General features: G+C 43.7%; 1 pseudogene; it reads right to left on the bottom strand.

Annotated features, from left to right (window-relative positions):
* Positions 1-1,048: 1,048 nt before the first annotated feature.
* LOC149016367 (terpene synthase 10-like) lies at positions 1,049-16,569 on the bottom strand (annotated as a pseudogene).

Genomic DNA, 16,569 nt, shown 5'->3' with positions numbered 1-16,569 from the left:
GCAATGAGGTTAAGACATTCTGATACGAATTATGGGATTAACAGGGGGGGTGGGGGTGGGGGAAGGGCAGCTTGGTGGATGAAGGGGAAGCTACCAGTCTTGCTCAGTGTTTATGAGTTTATATGATGAAAAGAAAATATCAAACAGTAGACGAAGGGAGTTGCTTTCAAAGATATTACAAAAATTTATTGACTCTTGGTAGAAAAGAAAACAGTGAAATGAACAATCAGACTTAGATTAATTATAGGTTCTTTTAATAGGGATTGGGAGGAAGAAGGCTGAGGAGATCAGTGCTTTGCAAATGTAATTTTTGTTTTTGCTATTCTTAATACAAATGACCTTTTAGCAATAAAATATGATGCAAACTTTTGTGCTTATTATATTAATTTTATTCTATTATCGAATAACCTAATTGAAGCATAGGTTACTACTACACTGAAAATAATTACTAGAGAACTGATAGTGCACAAGTGTATTTTCACAAAACATGTCTACTTTGCCAGAATGTTCAAGTGTTTTCGTGTGAAAACATAATAATAATAGTTACCCTTCAATTATCTTGCTTTGATTTCTTACTTGATTTTTTTTATTTAAATAAAAAACATAATAATAATAGCATCAGTTGCTCCCACTACAAAATAAGTCTACCAGTCCTAAAGCAAAAAAAAGAGATTATAATGTTGTTTGCCATTTAAGAGGCAGGGCCACAAATCTTCTCTCACGATAAATGTATCAATTTCATTATTAAACCACAAAAATGTTATATGCATTAGATGATTGTTTATTTGGACTTGCAGTCAATCATTTTTACACTGATACTTCTCATCCCCTGACCTCCCCGTCCTTGTCAACAAAAACATATAATAAAAGAAAGTAAAGAAAGTAATTAGACTCATTTAGAGAGTACATATCCAGCTACAATATGTCATCATTTTGTCACAACTTCATATATGAGTATATCTCTGAAACGCTTAAAACATATATAAATATATATTATCTATATATTTATTTTCATAGCTAGGGAAAAGGAACTTGAAGTGAAGTCCCTTTAAGCATCCATCAACAATGGAATAGGTTCAAACAATAATGAATTGGCTCTATCTTTGCTCACATCATCATAAATAGCATGTCCATCCCCAAACTGATAGATGCATTGCGACATTCGAGCATAATTTGCAACGGCTTTGATAAAATTTTGGTGGGGATAAAGAGGATCATTTTTGTTGAAAATATCTTTATTCATCTTCCACCATGCCTCATCGATCATATTTCCTATATGCTCACGAGCCACATCTTCAGAGACACTAGTCTCATACATGTATGACTGAATTGATTTTAGCGTATCCCCTCTCTCTAATTCAGCCTACATATATATGATTAGGAGAAGAAAAAAAAAAACTCATTTGTCAGAATAGTTCATGTCATTTATAGTAATAATAATTGAAAAATCTAAAGAATCTTCAATACGTTTTTACCTTCCCCTCCATGTGGCCCCACCTATAAAAAACCAAAAAACAAAAAAAAAAAAAAAAAAAACAAACAAAAAAAAAAAAAAAAATAAAGGGGTTTAGAGGGGACACGCCCCCCCCCCCCCCCCCCCCCCCCCCCCCGCCGGGGCGGGGGAAAACCCCCCCGCCCCCGGCCAACCGGATCCGAAGATGGCTTGTTTGAAGAAGAAAGATTATTCTGCTGCAAGCGTGCCCTAATCTTACTTATGGATTAAGGTAATCACCCTAATGACAGCAGACTCAAACTGACGGCTGCGGATAATCATCATCAAAGGGATAACTATCGCATAACCTAACGGTTATCTCAGGAGTCCTCTACTAGCCCAAACTAGTAGAAGTCTATCGCTCAACGGATCTTATTGATAAGATCCAACGACTACCCGAAGAAGGCTCGAGTGCATCCAACGAAGGAGATTCGAAGGTACACTCTATATAAACCTCACTACTATACAAGGTAAGGGACGGATCAATTGATCAAGGAGAATACTATCTGAGACTCAGGTTCAGATACATACTGATAGACCTCAACTATCAGCGTCCTGCTATCTAGATCACCTTTCCCGTTTCTTCATTCATTAGCTCGTGCTTCTAGCAGAGCCGTTTGTGATTAAGTTCATCAACCGACTTAGCCTTCGAGGTGGACTCCCGACCCCAGCCGGTCGGGCCACATCTGACGCTTTTGTTTTGCAGGACACTACGTGGAGATCCAAGGGCCGAGCAGATTTTGGACGCATCATTTGGCGCCGTCTCGTGGGAAAGACTTGAAAAAGCCATGGTGACTAGATCAGCAGCCGCAGCAGCCGCCGCACAACGCAATTCCGGTGTTCGGATACAGGGGTGAATAATCCAGATATTCCCCAGGAAAGCCAAAATCCTATCGAAGTGGATAAGGGCCAGGGAGGACGTAATCCTCCTGATACAATCCAAGATCAATTGGATCAGGTAAAGATTCAACTCTTGAATGTGAGCCAAGCACTCCGCTTGCTCACCAGACGGGTGGTTTTACCACAAGAGCCTGATCAACACGATTCGGGGAGATGTGCATTGCCACGTGACCAAAGAATGGCTGAAGACCGGAATGTCGATCAGAATTTCCGTGAAGGAGACCGAGGACTTCGGAGGATTGATGATCAACCAAGGCGAGGCGATCGGTTCGATAGACCACAAGAGAGTACAACCGATTCAAATACAAGGTTGGATTCTGGGGTAAGAACTCACTCACCTACTGTCGAAGAACCGTTCGTGATGATCGAAGCGATTCGTGACGAGAGAAACGTTCGTGAAGGACGGGCTGTTCGTGATGATCGAGTAGTACGTGATGATCGTGTTAATCGAGGTCGTGATCGTATTGCTGAAGATCACCCGACCCAGATTGGTCAAGAATTGGCCAACATCAATGAGAAGTTAGGGCAATTGGCTAAGGGAAGAATAACTGAGGATATTTACTCAGTCATTCAGAAGACTCCTTTTGCTGAGCCAATCGCGGGATATCGGTTTCCCCATAACTTCCGTTTGCCTACCTTCTCAACATTCGATGGCTCCGGAGATCCAACAGCTCACATTGGCTATTACCAACGAGACCATGGTAGTTTCGGGTAAATTCGATGAAATTTTATGCGGTTTTCGGTTCATCTCTAACTGAGCGGCACAAAAGTGGTTTTCTAACCTCCCCTCGGGAAGGATCGTAAACTTTGACGAATTGGCACGCCAATTCATAGGCGATTCCGGAGTGGGATACGAGGTCAAGAAAACGGAAGAAACCTTGTTTATTGTCAAACAGGGAAAGAGCGAATCGATCGGAGAGTTTCCGAAAAGATTCAACAAAGTGACGATGGAGATAGAAAACTTGGATGAACAGTGGCCAGGAACCGCTCTATTCACAGGACTCACAAATCGGAAACTCCTGGAGTTATTACTACATGATATACCCACGACTTATGCTGAGTTGGTACAGAGATGCCGAAGCGAGGCTGAAGTCATGGAGATTCTAGATGCGCGCCAAGGAGATAATAAAGTCTCCAATAAGGAACAAAAGGCTCCGAGCGAAGCGAAGCCAAAGAAGAATGTTCGTGATCGGGTTGGAAGATCCCAACCTTGGCGCCAAAGATCCCCCCCGGCAAGTGAGTACACTCCATTGAATGCTCCTCGGGCCGATATTCCGAATATCCTCAAAAGAAAAAATATTTTGAAGTGGCCACCTAAAATTCTTTTGAAACCCGGAGAGCAACCAGGATCGGGAAAAGTATTGCCGATTCCACAAGGACTATGGTCATTACACTAATGACTGTCGTCATCGAAGGCGGATATTGAGAGATTGATATCTCGGGGACATCTGTCCGGTTTTGTTAGCGAGAAGAAGGGAGGAGCCACGCGGGCCACGTGCGGCTGCCCCTAAAAGGAATCGTTCGGTCGGTTCGAACGATCAAGGGAGGCCCCGAAGTCCAAAAAGGCAAGGAGGTGATTGAAGCTGCTACTCGGTCACCGATCCTTACCATCTTCGGGGGTCCAGAGCCTGAATCATTCCGGAGTTTAAAAACCAAATCCAAACTTGTTGGAGCCGGAGAGGCGCAGAAGCGGAAGAAGCTGAATGGTGAAGATTCTATCACCTTTAACGAAGAAGACGAGAGAGATGTTTGTTTACCTCATGATGATGCTATAGTCATCAAGGTAGAGATTGCACGGCGGGGAAGTGCATAGAGTATTGATTGATACAGGTCTGCAGCTGACCTAATTTCTTACGAAGTGTATCAAAAATTGAAGGTGGATCAAGATTTGATGAAACCTTCATCAACACACCTATATGGCTTTGCAGGGTCATCTGCAGTGGCGGAAGGATCGGTTCAGTTGGATTTATCCATTGGAAGTTTTCCTAAGGAAACAACTGTCCGAATCAATTTTTTGATAGTTCGAGAACTACCAGCCTATAATATGATTCTCGGGCGACCATCTTTATCCAAAATAGGTGCTATTGTTTCGACAAAACACCCGAAGATAAAATTCCCGACGATATGGGAATCGGTCAAGTCTCCTCTGACCAGAAGATCTCTCGGCAGTGTTATGTTGCCTATTTAAAAGACAAGGAGGGTCCGAAGAAGGTTACTGCCCTCCCCATAGAAGTTCGAGATGATCGGGAAGAGACAGAGATGCAAAGGCCCGAACCAGTGGAGAAACTAGAGCAAATCCAGCTGTGTACCGAGGATGCGAAAAAAAATTACTTATGTCGGGTCTGAACAACTGGAAGAGTTTAAAGATGAGTTGAAGTTATTTCTTCAACAGAATAAAGATGTATTCGCGTGGTCTGCTGAGGACATGCCTGGGATCGATCGGGCCATTGCAGAGCACAAACTCTGGATAGACCCTAAGGCGAAACCAAGTGATACGTAAAAGAAGAAATTTCTCTATTGAAAAGTATGAAGCCGTTCGGAATGAAGTTGAAAAACTTAAGAATTCTGGTTTCATAGAACCAATCGAGTGCCCAACTTGGTTGGCCAACATGGTGATGGTGAAAAAGGCGAATGGGAAGTGGAGGATGTGTACGGACTACACGGATCTAAACAAAGCTTGCCCAAAAGATTGTTACCCGTTGCCTCGGATTGACCTCTTGGTAGATACTATCGCGCGGGGTATGAAACTTTAAGTTTCATGGATGCCTACTCGGGGTATAATCGGATCCTTATGAATAAGGAAGATGAGAAATATACGGCTTTTATGACTAATCGTGAAAGCTATTATTACAAGGTCATGCCTTTTGACTTGAAAAATGCAGGAGCAGGGCCGTCAACAAGATTTTCAAAGAGCCGATAGGAAAGAACGTTGAAGCATATGTTGACGACATGCTTTGGTGAAAAGCTTTACAAAAGCAAATCACATTGCAGATTTGGTCGAGGTTTTCTCAATCTGAGGACACATCAAATGAAGTTGAACCCCGAAAAATGCGCCTTTGGAGTCTCCTCGGGTAAATTCTTGGGTTTCATGGTATCACAAAGGGGAATTGAGGCAAATCCTGCCAAAATACAAGCTCTGATTGATATGGAGGCTCCCAAAACCGTTCGGGATGTACAATGTTTGACAGGGAGAGTTGCTTGCCTTAAATCGATTTATCTCCAAGTCCGGAGAAAAATGTTTGCCTTTCTTCAAGGCACTTAAAGACCTGAAGGGCGTAAGGAAGCAAAGTGGATCAAGAGTGCCGAAAAGCTTTTGAGGAATTAAAAGATGCACTTGGACAACCACCGATCCTGTCCCGGACCAGAGAAGGGGGAAATATTACAGCTATATCTAGCGACATCCCTTTCTGCGGTCGGTGCGGTACTTGTTCGGGAGAAAGATAAGAAACAGTGGCCGATTTACTATGTAAGCCACATGTTGCTGGATGCGGAGACGAGATATTCGCAGATTGAGAAGCGAGCTCGCTCTCATGATGGCCGCCAGGAAGCTAAGGCCATATTTTCAGGGCTCATCCAATTGAGGTATTTACAACTTTTCCTCTTAGTAAAGTTCTTAACAAACCTGATTTGTCGGGAAGGATGGTATCCTGGTCGGTTGAGCTAAGTGAGTTCCAAGTGAGCTTTAAGCCCAGGACTGCAATCAAGGCTCAAGCATTAGCCGACTTTGTAGTAGAAACTACTGCACCAGTGGAACCCACCATTGAGGATCCCATTATACCAACCACTTGGGAGGTATATGTCGATGGTTCGAGTAATAAAGATGGAGCAGCGCTGGAATTCTATTAAAAAGTCCGGCAGGATTCATTATTCGATATGCTTTGAGATTCGCATTTGATGCGAGTAATAACGAAGCGGAGTACGAGGCCCTAATAGCAGGACTTCGGTTGTCAAAGGCATTAGCTATTACAGATGTTACTATTTATAGTGACTCTCAGCTTATAGTCAACCAAGTCCAGGGGGAGTATGGCATTAAAGAACCACGCTTGCAAAAATATCGGGAGATAGTGCGGGCATTTCAGAACCAATTTCGAATTTGAAGATATCTCAGATTTCGAGGAATGAAAATTCAGTGGCGAGATGAGCTATCCCGACTAGCCAATGCCAAGGAAAAGAATCTAGACCCTTCGGTCTATATTGAAGAGGTAACTTTTCCAAGTTATCATGAGAAAGAAATTTCTTATATTGAAGCGAACGTTGCTTTGGATGGATCCAATAATTGAATATCTAAGAGATGACAAGTTACCCGAGGATCCAAGTAGATGCAAGGTTGATCAAGATTCGATCGGCTAGATTTGTCATTCAAAATGGGAGACTATATAAAAGATCTTATGCTGGACCCCTTATGAGATGTATAGGCCCCGAAGGAGCAAACTCAGCTTTGGTGAGGTTCATGAAGGAATTTGTGGCGCTCACATGGGTGGCGAGCCCTGCCCACAAAATTCTAAGATTGGGGTTATATTGGCCTAAGATCCAAGAAGTCTGCTATGGACTACGTTCGTCGATGTAGTAAGCTGTCAAATTCATGCTCCAAGATCGAAGCGCCCAGCGGAAATTATGACTTCAATTCTAAATCCTATTCCCTTTGCAATGTGGGGAATTGATATCATGGGCAAATTCACCAAGGCATCGGGCGGACGAGAATATCCGATAGTAGCAATTGATTACTTCACAAAATGGGTAGAAGCCGATTAACCGGCGACAATTACTCGAGAAAAAAGTGGAGAAATTTGTGCTTGAATCAATCATATATCGCTTTGGGATTCCAAAGATAATTGTCACTGACCATGGTACTCGGTTCGACTGTCCACAATTTGAGCAATTCCGTGGAACATATATGATCGAGCATCGTATGTCCTCGGTGGCATACCCCCAAAGCAATGGTCGGGTAGAGGTTACTAACCAAACGCTACTCGGAAGGAATAAAGAGAAGACTCGAAGCCGACAAAGCTTCTTGGGTCGAAGAACTATATAATGTACTGTGGGCTTATAGAACTACGGTTCGAACACCTACAAGAGAAACTCCATTCAGGTTGGCATATGGATCCGAAGCATTGGCACCAGTGGAGATAATGGCAGGGACGTTAAGGGATCGTGAGTTCGAGGAAAAAGCAAATGAACAAGGACTGCTTGATAGTCTTGATTTGTTGGATGAAGTTCGGGCAAAGGCAATAGCACGAACTCAACATTATCAAAGAAGGATAGCGTCTCATTATAATACTCGAGTGAAGAATCGTCGATACTTAGCCGGAGATTTGGTGTTGAGAAACACCCTAGCTTCCGACCCGCGTCACCAAAGAAAGTTGGACCCTTCCTGGGAGGGACCTTATATGGTTGTGAAACCGGTCGGTTCAGGAGCTTACAAGCTGAAGAACATTGATTCCCAGAAAGAATTGGATCATTCGTGGAATGCTAGGCATCTCAAAAAGTTTTATCCTTGAAGATGATTTCAATTTTGTTCGTGATGTAATCATTTTCAACTCAATCAATGCAATTTTTGGGTCCAACACTTAAGGCATCGGATGAAAATTCGTGTGGGTCCTTCAACACTTCAACACTTATGGAAAATCTTTCGAACTTTCTTAAGTCGGGGCATCGGATGAAAATCCGAGTGAGTTCCTTTTGCAAGGCGTCGGTTTAATACCCGAGTGAGTTCCTTCGAGACTTATTGAATTTTTGAATTATCCTTAAGTATAAGGCATCGGTTTAAAACCCGAGTGAGTTCCTTCTCAGACTTATCGTATTTCTCCGGAAATCCTTAAGTATAAGGCATCGGTTTAAAACCCGAGTGAGTTCCTTCTCAGACTTATTGTATTTCTCCGGAAATCCTTAAGTATAAGGCATCGGTTTAAAATCCGAGTGAGTTCCTTCTCAAACTTATTGTATTTCTCCGGAAATCCTTAAGTATAAGGCATCGGTTTAAAACCCGAGTGGGTTCCTTCTCAGACTTATTGTATTTCTCCGGGAATCCTTAAGTGTAGGCATTGTTTCAGACAACTAAGACCTAATACAACGACGATTCAAGTGGCTAGCAAAGTTCAAGATAAAGTAATTTCTTATTTCTTAAGAAGATCCAAAGAGGCCAGTATCAAAACAATTACAAGAGCTGGAGACAATCTCTAATCAAAGAAGAAGGTCATTACAGGTGACTGTTAACAAGTTATACAAGATCGATGCGACTTTGCTAGAACAAACATATGAGTCAACCATTGAGAGGAGTCAAGGAAAAGAAGAGAAGAAATGAGGATTACAAAAATATTCCAATATTCAGAAAATCCTCTGCAATTTCATACTCTTTGCCCAGCTTGTCCAGGAGAAGAATGGTCCTCGACCAAACTCGCATTCGGCACAAGCTCGTCATAATTGACTTCTTCCAGCGGAGAATAAACAGGAGAATCTTCCAGATATTGCATAATATCTGGATCGGAAGGTGGAGGATCAATCTTATCCTTGGTCCAGTCGGGAGGAGTAATACCCGGTTGGTAAATACTTCGGGATGGCAAACAAGACTCGTAGGGAGTCGTATCAAAATGAGGATCTTTCCTTAGTATTGATTCCCATACTTCGTTCTCACCATCCCGATACGCCTGCAAGTTGTAAGCATTCAACATATCAACAAAAGGCTTACTTGTGTAAATACTTGAAGACACGAGGCTCTGCGAACATCGGTTGGAAGGGATTCGGGCAAAGGAACGACGGCTTGCCTTTCGGGTAATGTTTCAGATCCTTTAGCTCCTAACTTTCCAACTGTCCGTTCCAGTCGCCGGATCTTCTCCCTGGCATCATCCAAATCTGACCGAAGACGACCAATCATCAAATTCTTTTCTCCTGCCACCTCCCAAGCTAGATTCCGAAGGCGAGCAATCTCAACATCTTTAGCTTCGAGATTCCCCGAAGCCTAGAAACTTCATTGCTCAACCTACCGAGTCTAGCAACCGCTTCCACTTGGTTGTGGAAGTTACCAAAGAAGACTCCCGCAAACAACTTTCGAGTTAGCGAGGAGCGAGAAAAGTAATTTTTCAAAATCAAAGGAAAATGAAGAAAGACTTACATCACCAGTGACTTCGTAAAGACTTCATCCGGAAGTTTGGAAAGAACTGCGCTCTCGAAGTCATTCGAGCAGCGATGCACCATTCCAACGCTTTGTCAAACTCGTTTGACACTAATTCAGGCGAAGGATGAGAAGGATGAGCTACATCAAGAGAAGGACGAACTACACCAAGAGAAGGATGAGCTTCATCACTTGTCGTCCGACGACGCTTCCTGGTAGCAAAATCCTCCAACTCAGAAGGAGAGGAGGAGGATGCCAAACAAGCACTGGAGTTAGAAATAGGAGCAGCATCTGCTGGGGCCACACCTTCATCAGACGCCAACATAGTTGCCTCAGATGCCCGAAGAGTCTCCTTCGGGGGTGCACCGACAGGCTCACCAACAGGCTCACCAGCAGGATTGCCGCCGAGACCATCGGCAACGGAGTGATCAAGATCTTCCTCCGGGAAAGACGAGCGGTCACTTCGGGCAAAGGAGGCGCAGGGACGGCATCAACGAAGCTGCGGGAATCGACTTGAAGATTCACCGCCAGCGATCGCCTTACGCTTGGAGGATTCACTAGCTGAAACCACCGCACCGGCCCCAATCACCACCGACGGAACGCTATTCTTGCGAGATTTTGCTCGATAAAGTCCGGGTTGATCTTGGGAGCCACTATACAAAAAACAAACAGCCGTATCGGATATCTGAAATAAAAGCGACAACAATGGGGAAACCCTAGTTTTCTAAAGCATCCGACGAGACCAAAAAACTAAACCCCAAGTATAACTACTGTGCAGTTTACTATTGGGGGGAAAAGGGGAAGGAGATGAGAAATCTAAAACTCACTTGTTCAGAAATGGATAGAGCTATCGTCGAAGTACGAGGAATACGGAGGCAGGCCGAAGGACGAAAGGTTGCTTTGGCACTTTAGCAAATCTATCTTGCGAAGTCGGGATAGATGGAGAGTACCCACGAAGGCTTTAAATAGCCTCGGGTATAAGACGACGGTTGAAGGCTAAGGACAACCGACGACCCAGGATCGAAATGACGCTTCGAAATCCGTAAAAAGCAAGATCGACGGTCGAAGGGATGCCACCTGGGAACATGGGGAAGCGAGCACCTGGTGCAGAGAAACCTCCAATCGTCGCACTGCCATTAAAATAATGGAGGTATTTCCGATTCATTGGAAACAATGAATGGTACACAAAAGCGGAAGACGTTTGAACTTCGCGAGAAGGGAAACGTGCGGACTTTGCAATAAATAAAGTAGTGGGGAAGATTAACGCATCTTCCCGAAACGCATCTTCACAATATTTCTACAAGATCATTATTCGGCGAGGAATGAAGAGTTAAGTGATAAGTTTTATCATTAATACTTTGATATTCAAGGCAATACTTCGGCAAGAGATGGGGAAATTTTGAGACCAACATGAGTAAAGAAATGTCTATTCATTAAAATGAGGGTACATCTTTACAAAAGAGCAACACCCTAAGCCTTTTCTTCATTGTTGCCCGAGGGACCCTGGTCGGGATGACTTTTCTTAGGATCCTGAAAAGAGCCTTCCTCAAGAATATCATCGGCTGAATCCTCTACAGCAACAACTTGAGACTCGGCTTGTGATTTCTCCTCTGGAAGTGCCGGCTCGTCATCTAGATATGCCTCATATTGAGGGTCAGCTGAAAAGGATCATCTACTCCCCGGGCCCGGTGCCGGGAGATCCATACCAACTTTCCCGAAGACCTCCGGGTGGCATACCTCACGAAAAGGAGGCAAGTGTCGAAGTCAGGGATTGTTCCAAGGATCTGCTCCCAAACATCGTTCTGCCCCATGCGGTAAGCCTGAATGTTGTAGAAACCTAGCAATTCGGAGAAAGGTACGTTGTCCAGGTATTTCCGGATGCACTCCTTCCGAAGGTTTGGCTTGATATGCTCAGGCTTGCTAGGGATTGCCAACTTCAGATGTTCTTCGAGATCCCTACTCTTAATTTCAAGGCGGTCACCAAACAACTTGGCAGCTGCCTTTTGCTTCCTGGCCTCGCGCTCGGCAGCAGAGACACGAATTCTTAAAGCTTCAAGGGCTTCCTTGAGGGAGGTCACTTCTTCCTCATGCTTTTTCTGCAGCTCTACAAAGAGGCTGCGATCAGTCAGGTCTATTTCAGAATTGGCCTTGGCCAATTCCTCTTCACAAGTTTGCGGCAAGGAGCTGGTGCGACCAACATGGCTCAATGCTTCCATGTGTTGATAAAAGCTCAACACACAGCATTCTCGGGAAGACAGAAGATATCGAAGAAGTCATAAGAAATTATGAAGTCATAAGAAATTATGAAAACATAAATAAGCAAGAAAACCGTTACCTTGTAAATTGACTCACAAGGGAGGTGTCATCCAGGGCTTCAAACTCCTGGCGATCAGAAGGAGCAAGACTGAGAGAGCTCCACTCTGCAGCTTTCTCGGGATCCCGAGTGACCTCGTCGGTCATCTTCGGGGTCCACCGGGGAAGGAAGACTTCCTCACCATCCGTCGAAGCTTTGGATTTTTTGTTGGAGGGAGCATCAATTGTGTCATGCCTCCTCTTGGTTCGGACGGAGGAGGAGACAGTAGCCCTCTCCACCATTGGTTTCTTCCCTTTACCCGAAGCATCAGCTACAGACCTGATATTCCTGATACCCCCTTAAGAGGGGTCGGGAGAGGGAAGAGAAGCCTCTTGATCTGCAGTCCAGACCCTGGGCGATCGTTGTTCGGCTGTCACAACGGCTTTAGCGGCCTTTACCCGCGAGGCTTTCGGGGTTCGTTACGGGGAGGCACTGCAAAGAAGAAGGACAAGAATCGGAATTCAAGACATTTCACTTCAGTCAAATCAAAGGATGATGGTTAGAAGCTCACAATGAGCCAAGCCCCAAGATCTTCGAAGGATGGAGTTATACTCCATTTCATATCCATGTATCTCTTGATACCACGGAATGGATTTGATCTTCAAGATAGCCGCCTCGTCTTCTTTGGATAAGGGAAGGCCCCGGTTACTTTCGGACGAAGAAGTAAACCTCCTCCAGGTGGTCGGGAAATTAAGATCCGATGGAGGCGCTCGACGAAAAAAAATATCGTTCGCGCCATCTTTTGTGGTTAGAAGGGCAAGTTCCTTTGGCGAGGATGCTGCCCCTCCAATCAAGTTCAGCCCTATTGCGTTTGGAAAGAAAAACCCATCCGGGAGGATGGGAGATAGAAAGAACATGAAAATGTACAAAAAGAGAAAGAGATGGCGTGATGCCAAGCTCAAAACACAAACCCAAGAAGCCGACGATGAGACGCCAGCTATTGGGGAGGAGCATTCCGGGACAAATGTTCCAGTGATTCAAAACTGCGGAAAATAAAGGATTAAAAAAGGGAAAGCGAACCCCGCTTTCCGGTGTATCTATGTACAGGGAAAATTAACCTGAAAGGGATGAATCAACCTTCTCATCAGGGTGGGGAGCCCTAACCTTTTATGAGGAAGGAAGGTCAAAATCTTGGACAGCGGAAAGAAGAGTTTCTCCATTATAAATGGAGGGAACAGAGCCAGGCCCACTATTGGACCCGGAGGTTTGAGGTTGCCTAGAGGAATCAACGATCTTGGAAGATCCAGACTCGACAAGGACAGGAGAAATTTCGGTTTTTCTTTCAAAACCTTTTTGAGAAACTTCAGCGAACTCCCCGCCGAGAGGACGGTTAGGGTTTTGTTATCACCATCCGATCGTTGGGGGCGGGGAGAAGCAAAAGCATCACCTGCTATCACCAACATGGGGTACTAAAGAAGCCCTATCGTCCGCCATTACTCGTTTCAAGAAACTACAAAAAGAAAAGACCAAGAAACTTACCGATTCGGTGAGACGAAAGCTTGAGAGCGGGAAGGCGCGAAGCGACGACAAAGGTTTAAATTCCAGACAGGAAGAATGAAACCTACGAAGACAACGAACCGCTTTTAAAACTCCCGCACGAGTGTTCGGGAATCTGAACGATCGAGATTGATGCAAAATTGACGATCAAGATTCAAAGACGTTTTGAAAGTTTGAACTCACGAATCCGAAATAGGCGTTCGGAAACCGTCGCTTGGATGACGTGAGCCACGACAGATCAACCGCAACGGAGACATGTGGCCTTACACTCACAACGCTCGAGGAAAAGTGACCACCGCATTAAATGTGATATGACATTTAATGAAGCACGCAGAGATCATCACTTGACGACGAACCCAGTTAAAAACCAAACCCTCGGGATCAACCGAACGCTTGGTCTGGGGGGCTCATGATATGGAGAGTTTAAGATCAGACCGGGTTCACACCTGGTCCGACCCTCGACCCACGTCGAGACGGAGAAAACCGAATCGCTCCCGAGCGAACCGGATCCAGAAGATGGCTTGCTGAAGAAGAAAGATTATTCTGCTGCAAGCGTGCCCTAATCTTACTTATGGATTAAGGTAATCACCCTGATGACAGCAGACTCAAACTGACGGCTGCGGATAATCATCATCAAAGGGATAACTATCGCATAACCTAACGGTTATCTCAGGAGTCCTCTACTAGCCCAAACTAGTAGAAGTCTATCGCTCAACGGATCTTATTGATAAGATCCAACGACTACCCGAAGAAGGCTCGAGTGCATCCAACGAAGGAGATTCGAAGGTACACTCTATATAAACCTCACTACTATACAAGGTGAGGGACGGATCAATTGATCAAAGAGAATACTATCTGAGACTCAGGTTCAGATACATACTGATAGACCTCAACTATCAGCGTCCTGCTATCTAGATCACCTTTCCCGTTTCTTCATTCATTAGCTCTGTGCTTCTAGCAGAGCCGTTTGTGATTAAGTTCATCAACTGACTTAGCCTTCGGAGGTGGACTCCCGACCCCAGCGGTCGGGCCACATCTGACGCTTTTGTTTTGCAGGACACTACGTGGAGATCCAAGGGCTGAGCAGATTTTGGACGCATCACATACGTACCACTGAAGTCGCACGATCATCAACAAGTCTGACTACCATAGATGAGGAGCGTATGAGACTAATCAAGTCATCTTGTGATAAGTGATCTAATGCCTCTTGATCTCTAATAGTACTGTGCGGCAGTAAGAAAAATGAATGACCGATCATGATATTGCCTGCTATAGAAATCACTGCATTGTTTAAGTACTCATCCAGTGTTGTTTTATGACCACTGTGATACCACTTTGCCTCCTTTAAGTATGCTTTACAGAGATCGGTCCACTGAAAATATCAAAATAATTGAAGCATTAAAAGGCCATAATTGTTGGAAAGATGAAGAAATAAATAAAGCACAGTAGAGGTAATTATAAGAGAGAGAGAAATGCATGGACGTATAAAAATATATACCACTTTCTTTAGGAAAGGAATGCTGTCAACTCCATGTTCCTTGAGGTGAAAATAGGCTATATCATTAACAGTGTTGAAGAGAGCCAAAAAGCAGATCTTCATATATTCTGGAAGTAGTTGTATTGCCTTAGTGTCCCATCTGTAAAAAAAAATGAACTTATTCAATTAACGAGATCACTAGCATGTTGGTTTCAATAGAGACATAAAAGAAATTAGTCTCATTCATTGATATATAGAATATGAAGAAAGAATACATGCATGGAATGAATCACTAAACCAACAAACCTCTCCACCGCATCAGTAAAGAGTTCAAGCTCTTCCAAGGTACCGTAGATATCATAAACATCATCGATCAAAGTTATCAACCAGTTGATCTTGCACAAATCTATCCTATATTTACTGAATTGAGGCTCAGGGTTCATACCAAACTATCTCTTGCAAAACTCAACTCTTCTGCGAGGCCCAAGTTAATTCTTCGACCACCTAAAGAGCATATGTGAAAGAAGAAATAATTAGCCAGTGAAATTGCTTTAATGTATTTAGCTAGCGTCTTCAAATTAATATGAAGACGATATTGCATTTATATACCTTGACATTTTCGGATAAATTTTGCTGATGCATTGCTTGGACAACGTTGAAATTCAACTTAGCCAGTTGGAGTAAAGTAGGAAATTAATGAGACTTCCTTTTTCTCATAGACGTCCATATACCTCCTGGCCTCTAACATTGTAATCCTCCAGTGAAGGGGAAGCTCCAAGGCATGATTCATTAGTTTTGCTAGGTTTGTTTCTATATTATCACTCTCTATAATCTCTTTGAGAGCTGTCACTGCGAAGTTTTTGGCTTCCACCAGCATGCTTTCCCCTTCTATGGCAAGGTGGGAAGCTTCATACAAACTTAATATTCCCTGTGCATCCGCTACATGCATATCTAGCCTTGAAATTGCCATCCTTGTCTTTGAAGTGATTGAACATGTCTTTTAACAGAGAATGTATAGTAAATTATTCGAGTTACAGGAAGACTAAAGAGAAGATGAAAATGGGTTCGTTTGAATCTTTGGGTTCAATTACCTTGGTTCACCTCATACCCATGTTGTCTAAGGAGGCGAAATTGGAGAGCCGCAGCATGGCAGGACTCTCCCTTGTTCTCGTTGGTATATCTTCGATCTGAACTATTATCTCCAAGGCTTTCTTGATGTCCTCTTCAAAGAGGTATCCCATCCCAAGTCTCTCAATGTCATCAATCAGCTCGAGTAAACTTAGTGGCTCCATGCCTTCATCATTAAGCTTGTACCTTACCTGCTCTTCCAATTTCTTAGCTTTGCTCTTGTAGGCACCATCCTGCATTTGGAACAAAATTTGTTGTTAGATGGAAAAGAATGAAGTAGGGGATAAGTTTCCCATTGAAAAATTTTTTAAAGACAAGGCAAAACAAAACAACTGAATTGAAGATGTGGGGCTAATTAATAACCATGTAATCGCTTTTTAAGGATTGCAGAAAATTGAAATCCCAGATGCTACGCTGGTAGTTTGCTGATCTTCTTTCATTTTTTGTTTCAATAATATCCAGGGCAGTTGATGTTCGAGGAAACCAAGCATCGATGATTTGGGGAAGAATGGGTGATGAGAAGTCTTTGTGGGAGATTACCTCTATGATAGATGAAGCTAGCAGCTTTGGAGTAGTAAGGGAGTGGAAAGAATGTTTTGAAGATGAAGAGCCAT

The sequence above is a fragment of the Hakea prostrata genome, chromosome 5 (genome assembly GCF_041222555.1).
Source record: "Hakea prostrata isolate BN-2017 chromosome 5, UWA_Hpros_2, whole genome shotgun sequence".
Lineage (NCBI taxonomy): Eukaryota > Viridiplantae > Streptophyta > Magnoliopsida > Proteales > Proteaceae > Hakea > Hakea prostrata.
The sequence above is the reverse complement of the archived record's forward strand: the minus strand, read 5'-3'. Positions and strand labels throughout refer to the sequence as shown.